Genomic DNA, 11,086 nt, shown 5'->3' with positions numbered 1-11,086 from the left:
CAGTTGCCAGTATATGACTCCTAGGATGCTGTGGCGCTGCCAAAGGCAAAGAGGCTCAGAGAGCTGCCAGACACGATCCTCGAGCAGGAAAGGCAGATGTTGGGAGCACCAGGGAATTCCCTGCCGTCAGCAGTGGAGGAGCAGGATGAGGAAGATGTCCACGCTTGGGCTACTTGTGGCAAGAGTGTCCAAGGCTCCCAGTGCCTCCGTGGGAGCTGCAGGAGTGGTGACGGAGGACAACCATTGGGCAGGACTGGCTGCTCCCTCAGAGCCGTGGCTCTCAGCAGAACCGTCTCATTGCTGAGGATGCACCTGTCCAGGAAGAGCATTGCAGAGGAGTAGGAGTCCAGCTCATTGCAGTAAGGGAATGGCTGAGGGATGTTTCCCAGGAGTAACTTTGCTGAAGGTGCCAGTTCCAGTCCGTGGCTCGCAGGACGCTGCAGCACTGCCATAGGAGAAGGGGTTTTGCATGGTGCTAGAGAAGGTCCTCGAGCAGCAAAGGCAGGTGTTTGCAGCTCCAGGGAATACCCTGACGTCAGCAGTGGAGTAGCAGGATGAGGAAGATGTCCACGCTTGGGCTACTTGTGGCAAGAGCCTCCATCCCTGCCCTTGCCTGGGTGAGAGTTGCCGGAGCGCAGATGGAGGAAGGCCTTTGGACAGGTGCAAGGTAAGAATGATGGATGGTCGGCAGTCGTGGTGTAAACAGAAACATTTCTTGCAATCATCCCTTCTGTTAGAATAGTTTCACTTTCCGGTTTGAATAGCGTGAGCCTGGAAAGCCAATAGTCTAAATGTTCAGATGTCTGGTACCCAGTAGTAGACATGAACTCAAGTCTCTCATAGAAACATGAGGTTTTTTCCTTAAGCCAAGTGCTGGGAAGGGAATTTCTTCTGCAAAACTACTGTGCTTCTGCTGCTTGTTCCATTTTAGATAGTTTCCTCCCTTGGCCCTGCCTTGTTTGAATAGTCCTTTCTCTTCTAACTAGAAGCTCCAGGTTTTCTTCTTACAAGTTGTCTTTGTTTTCTTTGTCCACAGACAGGAGTCCCTGCTCTCCCAGAGCCATGTCGATCATCAGAACCTGCTTGTGGCTGAGAATGCAGATGGCCACGAAAAGCCTAGAAGTAAAAACTGGAGCAATGTCGTGTCCAAGAAGATTTTCCCAGAGAAAAGCATCCTAGGAGCGGCAAGTGTCATGTAGCTGCCAGTTTCCAGTATATGACTCTCAGGATGCTGTGGCGCTGCCAAAGGCGAAGAGGATCAGAGAGCTGCCAGACACGATCCTCCAGCAGGAAAGGCAGATTTTAGGAGCTCCAGGGAATTCCCTGACGTCAGCAGTGGAGGAGCAGGATGAGGAAGATGTCCACGCTTGGGCTACTTGTGGCAAGAGTGTCCAAGGCTCCCAGTGCCTCCGTGAGAGCTGCAGGAGTGGAGTCAGAGGAAGGCCTTTGGGCAGGACTGGCTCCTCCCTCAGAGCCATGGCTCTCAGCAGAACCGTCTCATTGCTGAGGATGCACCTGTCCAGGAAGAGCCTTGCAAAGGAGTAGGAGTCCAGCTCATTGCAGTAAGGGAATGGCTGAATGATGTTTCCCAGGAGCAACTATGCTGAAGGTGCCAGTTCCAGTCCATGGCTCGCAGGATGCTGCAGCACTGCCATAGGAGAAGGGGTTTGGCATGGTGCTAGAGAAGGTCCTCGAGCCGCAAAGGCAGGTGTTTGCAGCTCCAGGGAATACCCTGACGTCAGCAGTGGAGTAGCAGGATGAGGAAGATGTCCATGCTTGGGCTACTTGTGGCAAGAGCCTCTATCCCTGCCCTTGCCTGGGTGAGAGTTGCCAGAGCGCAGACGGAGGAAGGCCTTTGGACAGGTGCAAGGTAAGAATGATGCATGGTCGGCAGTCGTGGTGTAAACAGAAACATTTCTTGCAATCATCCTTACTGTTAGAGTAGTTTCACTTTCCGGTTTGAATAGCGTGAGCCTGGAAAGCCAATAGTCTAAATGTTCAGATGTCTGGTACCCAATAGTAGACATGAACTCATGTCTCTCACAGAAACATCAGGCGTTTTCCTTAAGCCAAGTGCTGGGAGGGGAATTTCTTCTACAATACTGCTGTGCTTCTGCTGCTTGTTCCATTTTAGAAAGTTTCCTCCCTTGGCTCTGCCTTGATTGAATAGTCCTTTCTCTTCTAACTAGAAGCTCCAGGTTTTCTTCTTACAAGTTGTCTTTGTTTTCTTTGTCCACAGACAGGAGTTCCTGCTCTCCCAGAGTCATGTCGATCATCAGAAGCTGCTTGTGGCCGTGGATGCAGATGGCCATGAAAGGCCTAGAAGTAAAATCTGCAGCAAGGTTGTGTGCAAGAAGATTTTCCCAGAGAAAAGCATCCTAGGAGCAGCAAGTGTCCTGGAGGTGCCAGTTGCCAGTATAGGACTCCTAGGATGCTGTTGCGCTTCCAAAATGTAAGAGGCTCAGAGAGCTGCCAGACACGATCCTCGAGCAGGAAAGGCACATGTTGGGAGCTCCAGGGAATTCCCTGATGTCAGCAGTGGCGGAGCAGGATGAGGAAGATGTCCACGCTTGGGCTACTTGTGGCAAGCGTGTCCAAGGCTCCCAGTGCCTCCGTGGGAGCTGCAGGAGTGGAGACGGAGGAAGGCCTTTGGGCAGGACTGGCTGCTCCCTCAGAGCCGCGGCTCTCAGCAGAACCGTCTCATTGCTGAGGATGCACCTATCCAGGAAGAGCCTTGCAAAGGAGTAGGAGTCCAGCTCATTGCAGTAAGGGAATGGCTGAAGGATGTTTCCCAGGAGCAACTATGCTGAAGGTGCCAGTTCCAGTCCATGGCTCGCAGGATGCTGCAGCCCTGCCATAGGAGAAGTCATTTGGCATGGTGCTAGAGAAGATCCTCGAGCAGCAAAGGCAGGTGTTTGCAGCTCCAGGGAATTCCTAGATGTCAGCAGTGGAAGATCAGGATGAGGAATATCTCCAGGCTTGGGCTACTTGTGGCAAGAGCCTCCATCCCTGCCCGAGCTTGGGTGAGAGTTGCCAGAGCGCAGACGGAGGAAGGCCTTTGGACAGGTGCAAGGTAAGAATGATGCATGGTCGGCAGTCGTGGTACGAGCAGAAACATTTCTTGCAATCGCCTCTAGCTTTTAGAGTAGTTTCACTTTCCGGTTTGAATAGTGTGAGCCTGGAAAGCCAATAGTCTAAATGTTCAGATGTCTGCTACCCTATAGTAGACATGAACTCAAGTCTCTCATAGAAACATGAGGTTTTTTCCTTAAGCCAAGTGCTGGGAGGGGAATTTCTTCTGCAAATCTACTGTGCTTCTGCTGCTTGTTCCATTTTAGAAAGTTTCCTCCCTTGGCCCTGCCTTGATTGAATAGTCCTTTCTCTTCTAACTAGAAGCTCCAGGTTTTAATCTTACAAGTTGTCTTTGTTTTCTTTGTCCACAGACAGGAGTCCCTGCTCTCCCAGAGCCCTGTTGATCATCAGAAGCTGCTTGTGGCTGAGAATGCAGATGGCCACGAAAGGCCTAGAAGTAAAAACTGGAGCAAGGTTGTATGCAAGAAGATTTTCCCAGAGAAAAGCATCCTAGGAGCAGCAAGTGTCCTGGAGGTGCCAGTTGCCAGTATATGACTCCTAGGATGCTGTGGCGCTGCCAAAGTTGAAGAGGCTCAGAGAGCTGCCAGACATGATCCTCCAGCTGGAAAGGCAGATGTTGGGAGCTCCAGGGAATTCCCTGCCGTCAGCAGTGGAGGAGCAGGATGAGGAAGATGTCCACGCTTGGGCTACTTGTGGCAAGAGTGTCCGAGGCTCCCAGTGCCTCCGTGAGAGCGGCAGGACTGGAGACGGAGGAAGGCCTTTGGACAGGTGCAAGGTAAGAATGATGCATGGTCCCCAGTTGTGGTGAGTACAGAAACATTTCTTCCAAGCATCTCTAGCTTTTGAAATAGTTTGACATTCCGGTTTGAATTGCGTGAGCCTGGAAAGCCAGTAGTCTAAATGTTCAGATGTCTGCTATCCAATAGTAGACATGAACTCAAGTCTCTCATAGAAACATCAGACTTTTTCCTTAAGCCAAGTGCTGGGAGGGGAATTTCTTCTGCAAAACTACTGTGCTTCTGCTGCTTGTTCCATTTTAGAAAGTTTCCTGCTTTGGCCCTGCCTTGATTGAATAGTCCTTTCTCTTCTATCTAGAAGCTCCAGGTTTTCTTCTTACAAGTTGTCTTTGTTTTCTTTGTCCACAGACAGGAGTCCCTGCTCTCCCAGAGCCCTGTTGATCATCAGAAGCTGCTCGTGGCCGCGGATGCACATGGCCACGAAAGACCTAGAAGTAAAATCTGGAGCAAGGTCGTATGCAAGAAGATTTTCCCAGAGAAAAGCATCCTAGGAGCAGCAAGTGTCCTGGAGGTGCCAGTTGCCAGTATATGACTCCTAGGATGCTGTGGTGCAGCCAAAGATGAAGAGGCTCAGAGAGCTGCTAGACACGATCCTCGAGCAGGAAAGGCAGATGTTGGGAGCTCCAGGGAATTCCCTGATGTCAGCAGTGGCGGAGCAGGATGAGGAAGATGTCCACGCTTGGGCTACTTGTGGCAAGAGCCTCCATCCCTGCCCTTGCCTGAGTGAGAGTTGCTGGAGCGCAGATGGAGGAAGGCCTTTGGACAGGTGCAAGGTAAGAATGATGCATGGTCGGCAGTCGTGGTGTAAACAGAAACATTTCTTGCAATCATCCTTACTGTTAGAGTAGTTTCACTTTCAGGTTTGAATAGCGTGAGCCTGGAAAGCCAATAGTCTAAATGTTCAGATGTCTGGTACCCAGTAGTAGACATGAACTCAAGTCTCTCATAGAAACATGAGGTTTTTTCCTTAAGCCAAGTGCTGGGAAGGGAATTTCTTCTGCAAAACTACTGTGCTTCTGCTGCTTGTTCCATTTTAGAAAGTTTCCTCCCTTGGCCCTGCCTTGATTGAATAGTCCTTTGTCTTCTATCTAGAAGCTCCAGGTTTTCTTCTTACAAGTTGTCTTTGTTTTCTTTGTCCACAGACAGGAGTCCCTGTTTTCCCAGAGCCATGTCGATCATCAGAAGCTGCTTGTGGCTGCGGATGCAGATGGCCACGAAAGGCCTAGAAGTAAAAACTGGAGCAATGTCGTGTCCAAGAAGATTTTCCCAGAGAAAAGCATCCTAGGAGCAGCAAGTGTCCTGTAGCTGCCAGTTTCCAGTATATGACTCTCAGGATGCTGTGGCGCTGCCAAAGGCGAAGAGGCTCAGAGAGCTGCCAGACACGATCCTCGAGCAGCAAAGGCAGATTTTAGGAGCTCCAGGGAATTCCCTGACGTCAGCAGTGGAGGAGCAGGATGAGGAAGATCTCGACGCTTGGGCTACTTGTGGCAAGAGTGTCCAAGGCTCCCAGTGCCTCCGTGAGAGCTGCAGGAGTGGAGTCAGAGGAAGGCCTTTGGACAGGACTCGCTGCTCCCTCAGAGCCATGGCTCTCAGCAGAACCGTCTCATTGCTGAGGATGCACCTGTCCAGGAAGAGCCTTGCAAAGGAGTAGGAGTCCAGCTCATTGCAGTAAGGGAATGGCTGAAGGATGTTTCCCAGGAGCAACTATGCTGAAGGTGCCAGTTCCAGTCCATGGCTCGCAGGATGCTGCAGCACTGCCATAGGAGAAGGGGTTTGGCATGGTGCTAGAGAAGGTCCTCGAGCCGCAAAGGCAGGTGTTTGCAGCTCCAGGGAATTCCTAGATGTCAGCAGTGGAAGATCAGGATGAGGAATATCTCCAGGCTTGGGCTACTTGTGGCAAGAGCCTCCATCCCTGCCCGAGCTTGGGTGAGAGTTGCCAGAGCGCAGACGGAGGAAGGCCTTTGGACAGGTGCAAGGTAAGAATGATGCATGGTCGGCAGTCGTGGTGTAAACAGAAACATTTCTTGCAATCATCCCTACTGTTAGAGTAGTTTCACTTTCCGGTTTGAATAGCGTGAGCCTGGAAAGCCAATAGTCTAAATGTTCAGATGTCTGGTACCCAATAGTAGACATGAACTCATGTCTCTCATAGAAACATCAGGCTTTTTCCTTAAGCCAAGTGCTGGGAGGGGAATTTCTTCTGCAAAACTGCTCTGCTTCTGCTGCTTGTTCCATTTTAGAAAGTTTCCTGCTTTGGCCCTGCCTTGATTGAATAGTCCTTTCTCTTCTAACTAGAAGCTCCAGGTTTTCTTCTTACAAGTTGTCTTTGTTTTCTTTGTCCACAGACAGGAGTCCCTGCTCTCCCAGAGCCCTGTTGATCATCAGAACCTGCTTGTGGCTGAGGATGCAGATGGCCACGAAAGGCCTAGAAGTAAAATCGGCAGCAAGGTCGTGTGCAAGAAGATTTTCCCAGAGAAAAGCATCCTAGGAGCAGCAAGTGTCCTGGAGGTGCCAGTTGCCAGTATATGACTCCTAGGATGCTGTGGCGCTGCCAAAGGTGAAGAGGCTCAGAGAGCTGCCAGACATGATCCTCCAGCTGGAAAGGCAGATGTTTGGAGCTCCAGGGAATTCCCTGACGTCAGCAGTGGAGGAGCAGGATGAGGAAGATGTCCATGCTTGGGCTACTTGTGGCAAGAGTGTCCAAGGCTCCCAGTGCCTCCGTGAGAGCGGCAGGACTGGAGACGGAGGAAGGCCTTTGGACAGGTGCAAGGTAAGAATGATGCATGGTCCCCAGTTGTGGTGAGTACAGAAACATTTCTTCGAAGCATCTCTAGCTTTTGAAATAGTTTGACATTCCGGTTTGAATTGCGTGAGCCTGGAAAGCCAGTAGTCTAAATGTTCAGATGTCTGCTATCCAATAGTAGACATGAACTCAAGTCTCTCATAGAAACATCATGCTTTTTCCTTAAGCCAAGTGCTGGGAGGGGAATTTCTTCTGCAAAAGTACTGTGCTTCTGCTGCTTGTTCCATTTTAGAAAGTTTCCTCCCTTGGCCCTGCCTTGATTGAATAGTCCTTTCTCTTCTAACTAGAAGCTCCAGGTTTTAATCTTACAAGTTGTCTTTGTTTTCTTTGTCCACAGACAGGAGTCCCTGCTCTCCCAGAGCCATGTCGATCATCAGAAGCTGCTTGTGGCTGCGGATGCAGATGGCCACAAAAGGCCTAGAAGTAAAATCTGGAGCAAGGTCGTGTGCAAGATTTTCCCAGAGAAAAGCATCCTAGGAGCAGCAAGTGTACTGGAGGTGCCAGTTGCCAGTATATGACTCCAAGGATGCTGTGGCGCAGCCAAAGGTGAAGAGGCTCAGAGAGCTGCCAGACACGATCCTCGAGCAGCAAAGGCAGGTGTTTGCAGCTCCAGGGAATTCCCTGCCGTCAGCAGTGGAGGAGCAGGATGAGGAAGATCTCGACGCTTGGGCTACTTGTGGCAAGAGTGTCCAAGGCTCCCAGTGCCTCCGTGGGAGCTGCGGGACTGGAGGCGGAGGAAGGCCTTTGGGCAGGACTGGCTGCTCCCTCAGAGCCGCGGCTCTCAGCAGAACCGTCTCATTGCTGAGGATGCACCTGTCCAGGAAGAGCATTGCAGAGGAGTAGGAGTCCAGCTCATTGCAGTAAGGGAATGGCTGAGGGATGTTTCCCAGGAGCAACTTTGCTGGAGGTGCCAGTTCCAGTCCGTGACTTGCAGGATGCTGCAGCACTGCCATAGGAGAAGGCGTTTGGCATGATGCTAGAGAAGATCCTCGAGCAGCAAATGCAAGTGTTTGCAGCTCCAGGGAATTCCTAGATGTCAGCAGTGGAAGATCAGGATGAGGAATATCTCCAGGCTTGGGCTACTTGTGGCAAGAGCCTCCATCCCTGCCCGAGCTTGGGTGAGAGTTGCCGGAGCGCAGACGGAGGAAGGCCTTTGGACAGGTGCAAGGTAAGAATGATGCATGGTCGGCAGTCGTGGTGTAAACAGAAACATTTCTTGCAATCATCCCTACAGTTAGAGTAGTTTCACTTTCCGGTTTGAATAGCGTGAGCCTGGAAAGCCAATAGTCTAAATGTTCAGATGTCTGGTACCCAATAGTAGACATGAACTCATGTCTCTCATAGAAACATCAGGCTTTTTCCTTAAGCCAAGTGCTGGGAGGGGAATTTCTTCTGCAAAACTACTGTGCTTCTGCTGCTTGTTCCATTTTAGAAAGTTTCCTCCTTTGGCCCTGCCTTGATTGAATAGTCCTTTTTCTTCTAACTAGAAGCTCCAGGTTTTCTTCTTACAAGTTGTCTTTGTTTTCTTTGTCCACAGACAGGAGTCCCTGCTCTCCCAGAGCCCTGTTGATCATCAGAACCTGCTTGTGGCTGAGGATGCAGATGGCCACGAAAGGCCTAGGAGTAAAAACTGGAGCAATGTCGTGTCCAAGAAGATTTTCCCAGAGAAAAGCATCCTAGGAGCGGCAAGTGTCATGTAGCTGCCAGTTTCCAGTATATGACTCTCAGGATGCTGTGGCGCTGCCAAAGGCGAAGAGGATCAGAGAGCTGCCAGACACGATCCTCCAGCAGGAAAGGCAGATTTTAGGAGCTCCAGGGAATTCCCTGACGTCAGCAGTGGAGGAGCAGGATGAGGAAGATGTCCACGCTTGGGCTACTTGTGGCAAGAGTGTCCAAGGCTCCCAGTGCCTCCGTGAGAGCTGCAGGAGTGGAGTCAGAGGAAGGCCTTTGGGCAGGACTGGCTCCTCCCTCAGAGCCATGGCTCTCAGCAGAACCGTCTCATTGCTGAGGATGCACCTGTCCAGGAAGAGCCTTGCAAAGGAGTAGGAGTCCAGCTCATTGCAGTAAGGGAATGGCTGAATGATGTTTCCCAGGAGCAACTATGCTGAAGGTGCCAGTTCCAGTCCATGGCTCGCAGGATGCTGCAGCACTGCCATAGGAGAAGGGGTTTGGCATGGTGCTAGAGAAGGTCCTCGAGCCGCAAAGGCAGGTGTTTGCAGCTCCAGGGAATACCCTGACGTCAGCAGTGGAGTAGCAGGATGAGGAAGATGTCCATGCTTGGGCTACTTGTGGCAAGAGCCTCTATCCCTGCCCTTGCCTGGGTGAGAGTTGCCAGAGCGCAGACGGAGGAAGGCCTTTGGACAGGTGCAAGGTAAGAATGATGCATGGTCGGCAGTCGTGGTGTAAACAGAAACATTTCTTGCAATCATCCTTACTGTTAGAGTAGTTTCACTTTCCGGTTTGAATAGCGTGAGCCTGGAAAGCCAATAGTCTAAATGTTCAGATGTCTGGTACCCAATAGTAGACATGAACTCATGTCTCTCACAGAAACATCAGGCGTTTTCCTTAAGCCAAGTGCTGGGAGGGGAATTTCTTCTACAATACTGCTGTGCTTCTGCTGCTTGTTCCATTTTAGAAAGTTTCCTCCCTTGGCTCTGCCTTGATTGAATAGTCCTTTCTCTTCTAACTAGAAGCTCCAGGTTTTCTTCTTACAAGTTGTCTTTGTTTTCTTTGTCCACAGACAGGAGTCCCTGCTCTCCCAGAGTCATGTCGATCATCAGAAGCTGCTTGTGGCCGTGGATGCAGATGGCCATGAAAGGCCTAGAAGTAAAAACTGGAGCAATGTCGTGTCCAAGAAGATTTTCCCAGAGAAAAGCATCCTAGGAGCAGCAAGTGTCCTGGAGCTGCCAGTTGCCAGTATAGGACTCCTAGGATGCTGTTGCGCTTCCAAAATGTAAGAGGCTCAGAGAGCTGCCAGACACGATCCTCGAGCAGGAAAGGCACATGTTGGGAGCTCCAGGGAATTCCCTGATGTCAGCAGTGGCGGAGCAGGATGAGGAAGATGTCCACGCTTGGGCTACTTGTGGCAAGCGTGTCCAAGGCTCCCAGTGCCTCCGTGGGAGCTGCAGGAGTGGAGACGGAGGAAGGCCTTTGGGCAGGACTGGCTGCTCCCTCAGAGCCGCGGCTCTCAGCAGAACCGTCTCATTGCTGAGGATGCACCTATCATGGAAGAGCCTTGCAAAGGAGTAGGAGTCCAGCTCATTGCAGTAAGGGAATGGCTGAAGGATGTTTCCCAGGAGCAACTATGCTGAAGGTGCCAGTTCCAGTCCATGGCTCGCAGGATGCTGCAGCACTGCCATAGGAGAAGGCATTTGGCATGGTGCTAGAGAAGATCCTCGAGCAGCAAAGGCAGGTGTTTGCAGCTCCAGGGAATTCCTAGATGTCAGCAGTGGAAGATCAGGATGAGGAATATCTCCAGGCTTGGGCTACTTGTGGCAAGAGCCTCCATCCCTGCCCGAGCTTGGGTGAGAGTTGCCAGAGCGCAGACGGAGGAAGGCCTTTGGACAGGTGCAAGGTAAGAATGATGCATGGTCGGCAGTCGTGGTACGAGCAGAAACATTTCTTGCAATCGCCTCTAGCTTTTAGAGTAGTTTCACTTTCCGGTTTGAATAGTGTGAGCCTGGAAAGCCAATAGTCTAAATGTTCAGATGTCTGCTACCCTATAGTAGACATGAACTCAAGTCTCTCATAGAAACATGAGGTTTTTTCCTTAAGCCAAGTGCTGGGAGGGGAATTTCTTCTGCAAATCTACTGTGCTTCTGCTGCTTGTTCCATTTTAGAAAGTTTCCTCCCTTGGCCCTGCCTTGATTGAATAGTCCTTTCTCTTCTAACTAGAAGCTCCAGGTTTTAATCTTACAAGTTGTCTTTGTTTTCTTTGTCCACAGACAGGAGTCCCTGCTCTCCCAGAGCCCTGTTGATCATCAGAAGCTGCTTGTGGCTGAGAATGCAGATGGCCACGAAAGGCCTAGAAGTAAAAACTGGAGCAAGGTTGTATGCAAGAAGATTTTCCCAGAGAAAAGCATCCTAGGAGCAGCAAGTGTCCTGGAGGTGCCAGTTGCCAGTATATGACTCCTAGGATGCTGTGGCGCTGCCAAAGTTGAAGAGGCTCAGAGAGCTGCCAGACATGATCCTCCAGCTGGAAAGGCAGATGTTGGGAGCTCCAGGGAATTCCCTGACGTCAGCAGTGGAGGAGCAGGATGAGGAAGATGTCCACGCTTGGGCTACTTGTGGCAAGAGTGTCCGAGGCTCCCAGTGCCTCCGTGAGAGTGGCAGGACTGGAGACGGAGGAAGGCCTTTGGACAGGTGCAAGGTAAGAATGATGCATGGTCCCCAG

This window comes from Aphelocoma coerulescens, unplaced genomic scaffold (genome assembly GCF_041296385.1).
Source record: "Aphelocoma coerulescens isolate FSJ_1873_10779 unplaced genomic scaffold, UR_Acoe_1.0 HiC_scaffold_55, whole genome shotgun sequence".
Classification (NCBI taxonomy): domain Eukaryota; kingdom Metazoa; phylum Chordata; class Aves; order Passeriformes; family Corvidae; genus Aphelocoma; species Aphelocoma coerulescens.
This window is presented reverse-complemented; position numbering follows the sequence as displayed.